This window comes from Chinchilla lanigera, unplaced genomic scaffold (genome assembly GCF_000276665.1).
Source record: "Chinchilla lanigera isolate Chin_1 unplaced genomic scaffold, ChiLan1.0 scaffold00053, whole genome shotgun sequence".
NCBI lineage: Eukaryota > Metazoa > Chordata > Mammalia > Rodentia > Chinchillidae > Chinchilla > Chinchilla lanigera.
Window position 1 is genome coordinate 10502700 of NW_004955454.1, and position 6850 is coordinate 10509549.

Consider the following 6850-nt stretch of genomic DNA (forward strand, 5'->3'; position numbering starts at 1 on the left):
ATATAATACATTATATTTTACTTATGTATTCTATATGATATATTCTATGTTATATATGCTATATGATGTATTATATAGTTATATATAATATAATATAACTATATAAATGTATAATAAATATATATAAATATATTTAATATGTATATCTTTTAACTTGTAAATAGCTTATGTATGAGTGTTGCTGGATAGATTTTCCAGTGTCATGCAATAAACAATACTGTTACTAAAAGTATGCAACATTTTGAAAAACATGTGAATTTATGTTAATTAGGTGACAGCATGATTTTTCAGGCTTATTTGCTTTTAAATATCATTAAAGTTTTTATATGCAACAGGCTTACTGAGGTATATGAAGTTAATGTAAAATGTATCCTTTTAAAACATATTGACTTTTAGTATATATATAGAACCATGCAACCATCACCACCTTCAAAATCCAGAATATTTTTATCTTAGAAAAAATCTCAGACTAATACTAGCAATCTGTCTGTATATAGGCATTTCCCCAGTCCCTGACAACCACAAGCTTAACTTGGATTTGAGTTTTGAGACTTTTTATTTTGTTTTGTTCTTTTTAATAGTACATGTTTTCAGTACATAATGTTTGTACTTCTTCTATGGAGTTGCTAACTGTACATAACACATTTTAATTCCTGTTTTCACTCCCTTTCCCGCATCCTCCTCTCTCTATCGTTTTATCATCTTTCTATTTGAGAAAAATCTATCTCCCTAATTCTTATTATGTAAATTTTATTTTGCTCTTTAATAAGAATTTTGGTTTCTCATATAAGAAAACTATGCAAATTTAGGCTCCTATCTGTGATTTATTTCACTTGATATTATGGTGTCAAGAGGCATCCATTTTCCTGCATATGAATCAAGTTTATCTTTCTTCATGGTGTAGTACTCCATTGTGTGTAAATATTGCATTTTCTTTACATTAATCTGTTGATGGATGCATAGGCTGCCTTCAGGATTTAGCTATTATAAATTGTGCGGCTATAAAAATGGGTATGCATGTAAAATGATGTCCTTAACTCTTTTGGAAGGACAAATGAAGGGGAATAGCTGGATCAACTGGAAGTTTTAGTTTTAGATTTTTAGTGATCCTCCATGCTGATTTCCAGAGTGATAATACTAGATTACATTTCCACCAAAAATATAGAAAAGTTCTTACTTCCTGCAGCCTCAAGGGCATTTATTAAGATTTAATTTCTATGTGATGGCCACTCCTTCTGAGGTAAGATATAATCTCAGTGTTGTTTTGGTTTGCATTTCCCTAATGACCAGCAATGTTGAGAATGTCGTCCTGTATTCAATGTCACTTCTGTATTTGTGCAGTGTTTACTTATTTCTGTTCGTATTTTGATTGTGTCTTTCATATTGAGTGGTATAAATGTTTGAGTACTTAGCATCATTTAGATATTAGCCCAAAATCTGAGGACAAGCTGATAAGTTGTTTCCAATTCTGTAGATTCTATATCCACTTGGTTCAGTATTTCTGTGGCTGTCCAGAAGGTTTTTAATGATATGATTTCATTGGTTGATTCTCAGTACTGTTTCCTCTGCAAATGGGGTTTTGTTGAGAGAGTCCTTGCCTACACCTATGACTTTAATCATTTTACTTACTTTATTTTCCAGTAGGTTCCGTGTTTCTGTTTTAGCATTTAGAGCTTTAATCCATTTTGATTATAATGAAATTCATGTTGATATGAAACTATGTGTTTTCTCTAGATGGTCAAACAATTTTTTCAACATCATTTATAAAAGAGGCTATTTTTGTCCTGTGTATATTTTTGGCCCCTTTGTCAAAGATGAAATATTTGGATGTGTTCGGGGTTGTTTCTACATATTCTATTCTATTCCATTGATCTTACTATATGTTTTTGAACCAGTATCATAGTTTATTTTTACTGTAATTTTTTTTTTATTTTAGTGATACATTTTAGATATACATAATGGTAACATTCAGCATTGGGAGTTTGTGCATGTACATGATTTACTTTGCTTCTCTTTTCCCATTCTCCTTCTCTTCCTTCAACTACTCCAGCCTCCATTATTTACAAAATTGTAATTTGTCTCCACCTTTTCCTTTGTTACCCTTTACTCTTCTCCCTTCCTCTCCCCCTTGCCTCTCTTGTTCTTCATCCCATTTGAGCATGTTTTTCCCATTTCTCAAAATCTATTACACATTTTGGTCCTTATTTAAACTTTTGGTTTCTCACAACAGAAAAACAATGTGGTATTTAGACATGTGTATCTGATTTATCTTATTTAAAAGTGTGGTCTCAAGGTGCATCAATTTATCTAGAAATGTCTCAAGCTCATCCTTGTTTATGGCAGACTAGCACTCTACTGCATCAAAAAAAAATCTTTATCCATTTTTTCCTGGTATGCCAAAACTGAGACTGTCTAAGTATCATAAACAATACCATATGCCAGTACCAAAGAACCATGGACCAGACCAAATAGGCAGAAACTTTTCATCTGCAGTAAATTGAAAAGGTAGGGTCTTGCACCAGACTCATGACCCAGAAGCCAGCTACACTTGGAAGACACCTCTGACAAATAATCATTTCTTAAGAGTTCTCAGTACTACCAATAATGCTATCTGCCATAAGCAATTTAAAATCAACCCAAGAATTAAACTAAGAAAGATTCAATTCCAGGCCGTGATGCTTCCTGCTTTGTTTTTGTTAATCAAGGTTGGTTTTGCTTTCTGGGTCTCCTTTGAATATGATTTTTAGGATTGTTTCACCAGTTCTGTGAAGAATGCTGTTAATAGTTTCCTTTTCCTTTTTTTTTTTTTTAGTAGCGGGCCACTAACTCATAACCTCACACTTACCAGGCAGGTGCCATGCCACTGAGCTATATCCCTGGCCCTCACTATTGATAGTTGCACTGGGATTGGGCTGAATCTGTTTATCCATTTGGGCGTATGGTGACTTTGACTATATTGGTTATGCTCATCCATGAACAAGGGATCTTCCTCCCTTTTCTGAAGTCCACTTTTATGTTTTTTTTTTAAGTGCACTGCACTTGTTATGATACACTACTTTCACTCTCTTAGTTAGGTTAATTCCTAATTGCTCCATTTTCCTTGGTGCTATCATGAAAGGTCTTTTTTTTTCCTAATTTCTTTCTCAGTGGATTCATTGGTAATGTGCAAAAGCAATATTCACTTTTGTGGGTTGATTTTGTATTCTGCTACATTACTGAATATGCTTGTTAATTCTGAGTATTTGGTGTACTTTGCAGGATCTTCTATATAGTGGATCATGTCATCTGCAAATAATGATGATTTGACTTCTTCCTTTTATAAAATTATTAGTTTATTGGTACATTTTAGAAATACATAATGATGGCATTCATCATAGAGACTTTGCAACAGTATGTGATATATCTTACTTCTCTTTTTCCATTCCTTCCCCTCCCTTCAATTCCACTCTCCCTCTTTATTTACAAATTCTATACCCCTTTTATTTACTTTTCTTTACTAAATGATTTTGCTAATGTGTCAAGTATTATGCTGAATATCAATGGTGATATTTGACATACTTTATTTTTCCAGAATGTAGAAGGTAAGCCTGCAGTTTTCCCCCATTTAATGACATTGACAGTTATTTATTTCCTAAATGGATTTTCTCAAATTGAGATAAAGTGAGTCTTTCTATACTTCTTTTATTCAGTCTTCTCTTTTATCATCAAAGGATGTTTCATCATAGGCTTTTTCTTTATCCATTGAGGTTGTCATTCAATTTTCCTCTCTGTTTCTGTTTATGTGATGTATTGTATTCCTTCATTTGCATATGTTCTTCCCTGGCATGAACCCATTGGTCATGATGTGTGATCTTTCTGATTTTCTTTTGCATTCTGTTTCCTAATACCTTGTTTAGGATTTTTGCATCTGTATTCATTAAGGAGCTTGGTCTATCATTCGTTTTCTTGGTTGGATCCTTGTCTGGTTTTGAAATCAAGGTAATGCTAGCTTCCAGAAATGAATTTCATTTTTCTTCTTTCCCTCATCTCAGTCATTCCTTCCTTTGAGCAATTTCTTTCCCTTTCCTATCACCTATGGTGTATTGAAATGAACAATCAATGATTACAATTTTTTGTGTTCTGATCGATTGTGCATGCTTATGTGTGGTGGTCTGAGCAACTGATTTGAAGGTAACCATATGCAATGGAATTACAGTGGTGAACTCCTACCATCTTGTCTAGTGATATTCTGTATTATCTCTACTGTTTTATCGAAGAATAATTTTCTGATTCCCTATAATGGTTTGAGCAGTCTTTCATTCTTACATCAGGTAATCTGAGCAGTGTAGTTAAGGATAGCAATATGCAATGTAACAACCACTGTTGATTTGTACTATTTTGTCTTGAGACTATCACTTTGAATGTTCTTGCTTTGATTTGTTTATGTTTGTGATACTGGTATGCTGCTACTGTTCTATTTCTTTGTTTCTCATTTACTACTCTCTTTAAAATAAAAAAAATGAATTTCAGAACACTTCTCTTAAAATTTTATTAAAGTGCTTGAAAAATATTAGTGTTAGGTCTTCCCTATTTTCATTTGTAGATTTTAGGAGTGATCATTTGATTGGAGCTTTTGTTTGTTGCTAGGTTTTATTACTGCTTGAATTTTATTGCCTGTTATTGTGTTTTTAAATCTCCTTGATTCAGTTTTGGTAATTCATATGTACCTAAGAATCTACCCTTTGCTTCTCTCCAAGTTTTGGCATACAGTTGTGTAAAGCAGTTGTTAATCCTGTTTTGTCCATTTGCATTTCACAGTCTTCATTTCTAATTGCACTGATTTAGGTCTTTTCTCAGCTTTTTTGTTGTTTTTACATTAGCTGCAGACTTACATTTTGCTAATTATTTCAAAGAATCAACTCTATGATTCATTGATTCTTTGTATTTCTTTTCCTTTTTGGTCTCAAATTCATTGATTTCTGCGCCAGTGTTTGTAATTTGTTTCCTTATACTAGCTATCGTCTGGGAGCGTTCATGTATTTCTGGGACCTTGGGTGCATTGTTAGTTTATTTATTTGGACTAGCTGTTTTTGTGATGTGTGCATTCATAGCTAGAAAATTTACTTCATAGCACTTCTTTTACTGAGTCCCATAATTTCTGGTGTGTCCTACTAACATTGTCATTTAGTCCTAGAAACTGTCTAACTTCATTCTTGATCTCTATTGTTATCCATTGTTTAATTCCTACCATCTTGACTAGTAAAACTCTGTATTGTTTCCAATGTTTTTAAATTACTTTTTATTTTCTTTAATTGTTTGATCAAAATTGCATTCTTACATCTGGTAATCTGAGCAACTTCATTGAAGATAACAATAAGTAATCTAACAACCACTGTTAATTTCCTGTCATCTTGTTTTGAAATTGCACATCGTTTTTACTGTTTCTGTGTTGGTTTGTTTTTATCTTTGTTGTTTTTATTTTGTTTTCTTTTCTCTTTAAAATAAAGAGTGTGTTGTTTAGTTTCCATGCATCAGTACAAGCTGTGTTTTATTCTTTTGTTGATTTCTAGTTTCATTTCTGTATGACAGACATATATAGCACAATTTAAGTTCTTTTACATTTACTTAACCTAGGGCTGGGAATACAGCTCGGTGGTACAGGTGCCTGCCTGGCAAGTGCAAGGTTCTGAGTTCGATTCCCAGTACTAAGAAAAAAAAAAAAAAAGAAAATTGCTACATTTACTTAACCTTGCTTTTTTAGCTAGTATGTGCTGAACTTTGGAGAAAGTTCTATTTGCTGTTTGAAGAATGTGTTTTCTGTTGTTGACTGGAAAACTCTGTAGATAATCATTCAGCCTCTTTGCTCAATATTTTTAATCAACTCTAATATTTCTTTAGTGATTTTTTATCAAGGTGAATATTTGTTTTAAGGAAAATATTTGATCCTCCAGTATAATTGCATTTTTGTTTACATGGTCTTTTGTGTCCAGTACTACTTGTTTTATAAATTTGGAGGCAACATTGTATGTTGCGTATGTGTTAACACTTATTATCTCCCCCTTTGGAATTGTTTCTTAACTAATTCACAGTCAACTAGTTTTTTGAGCCTTTTTTGAGGCAGTTTTGGCTTTAAATCTACTTTGTATGAATATGGGATAGATACACCTGCAGTTTTGGAGGTTCCCATACTCCCAAAATAGTTTTCCATCCTTTTATTTTTTTGTCTATGAGTTACTTTTGGGGTTAAATATTCTTTTTTAAATGGCTTAAAATTGCACTTTGCTTGCTGATCCATTCTGCCAGTATCTGTCCTTTAATTGGGAAAATGAGATCATTCACATTAGAGTTATTGGTGATAGTTATTCATTTATTCTCATCATTGCCTTATTTTACTTTTGTGCTTCCACTTAACTTTTCACCTTAACAGATGTATGCATTCTATTAGATCTTTCGTCACTCCTAGCCTCATTGTCAGCTTCTACCACATCTTTCAGAATTTTCTTAGAGTGATGGTTTAGTGATCCTGAATTTCTTTAGGTGCCTTATATCACAAAAGTACCTTATTTCTCCATTCGTTATGGAAGCCAGTTGTGTGGTCCTTAACAACCTTGGTAGGAAACTGTTTCTTTTAGAGCTTGAATCATTTCACCCCAAGCTCTCCTGGCCATTGAGGTTTGTGCTGAGCAGTCTCCTGTAATTCTAAAGAATTTACCTTTGTAAATGACTAGTTTACCTTTATTACTTTTCTCAAACTGCTTTTAATATTCTATGCTAGTGTTTGGTTTCTGAGATTTTGACTATGATTTCTTCTTCTTCTTCTTCTTCTTCTTCTTCTTCTTCTTCTTCTTCTTCTTCTTCTTCTTCTTCTTCT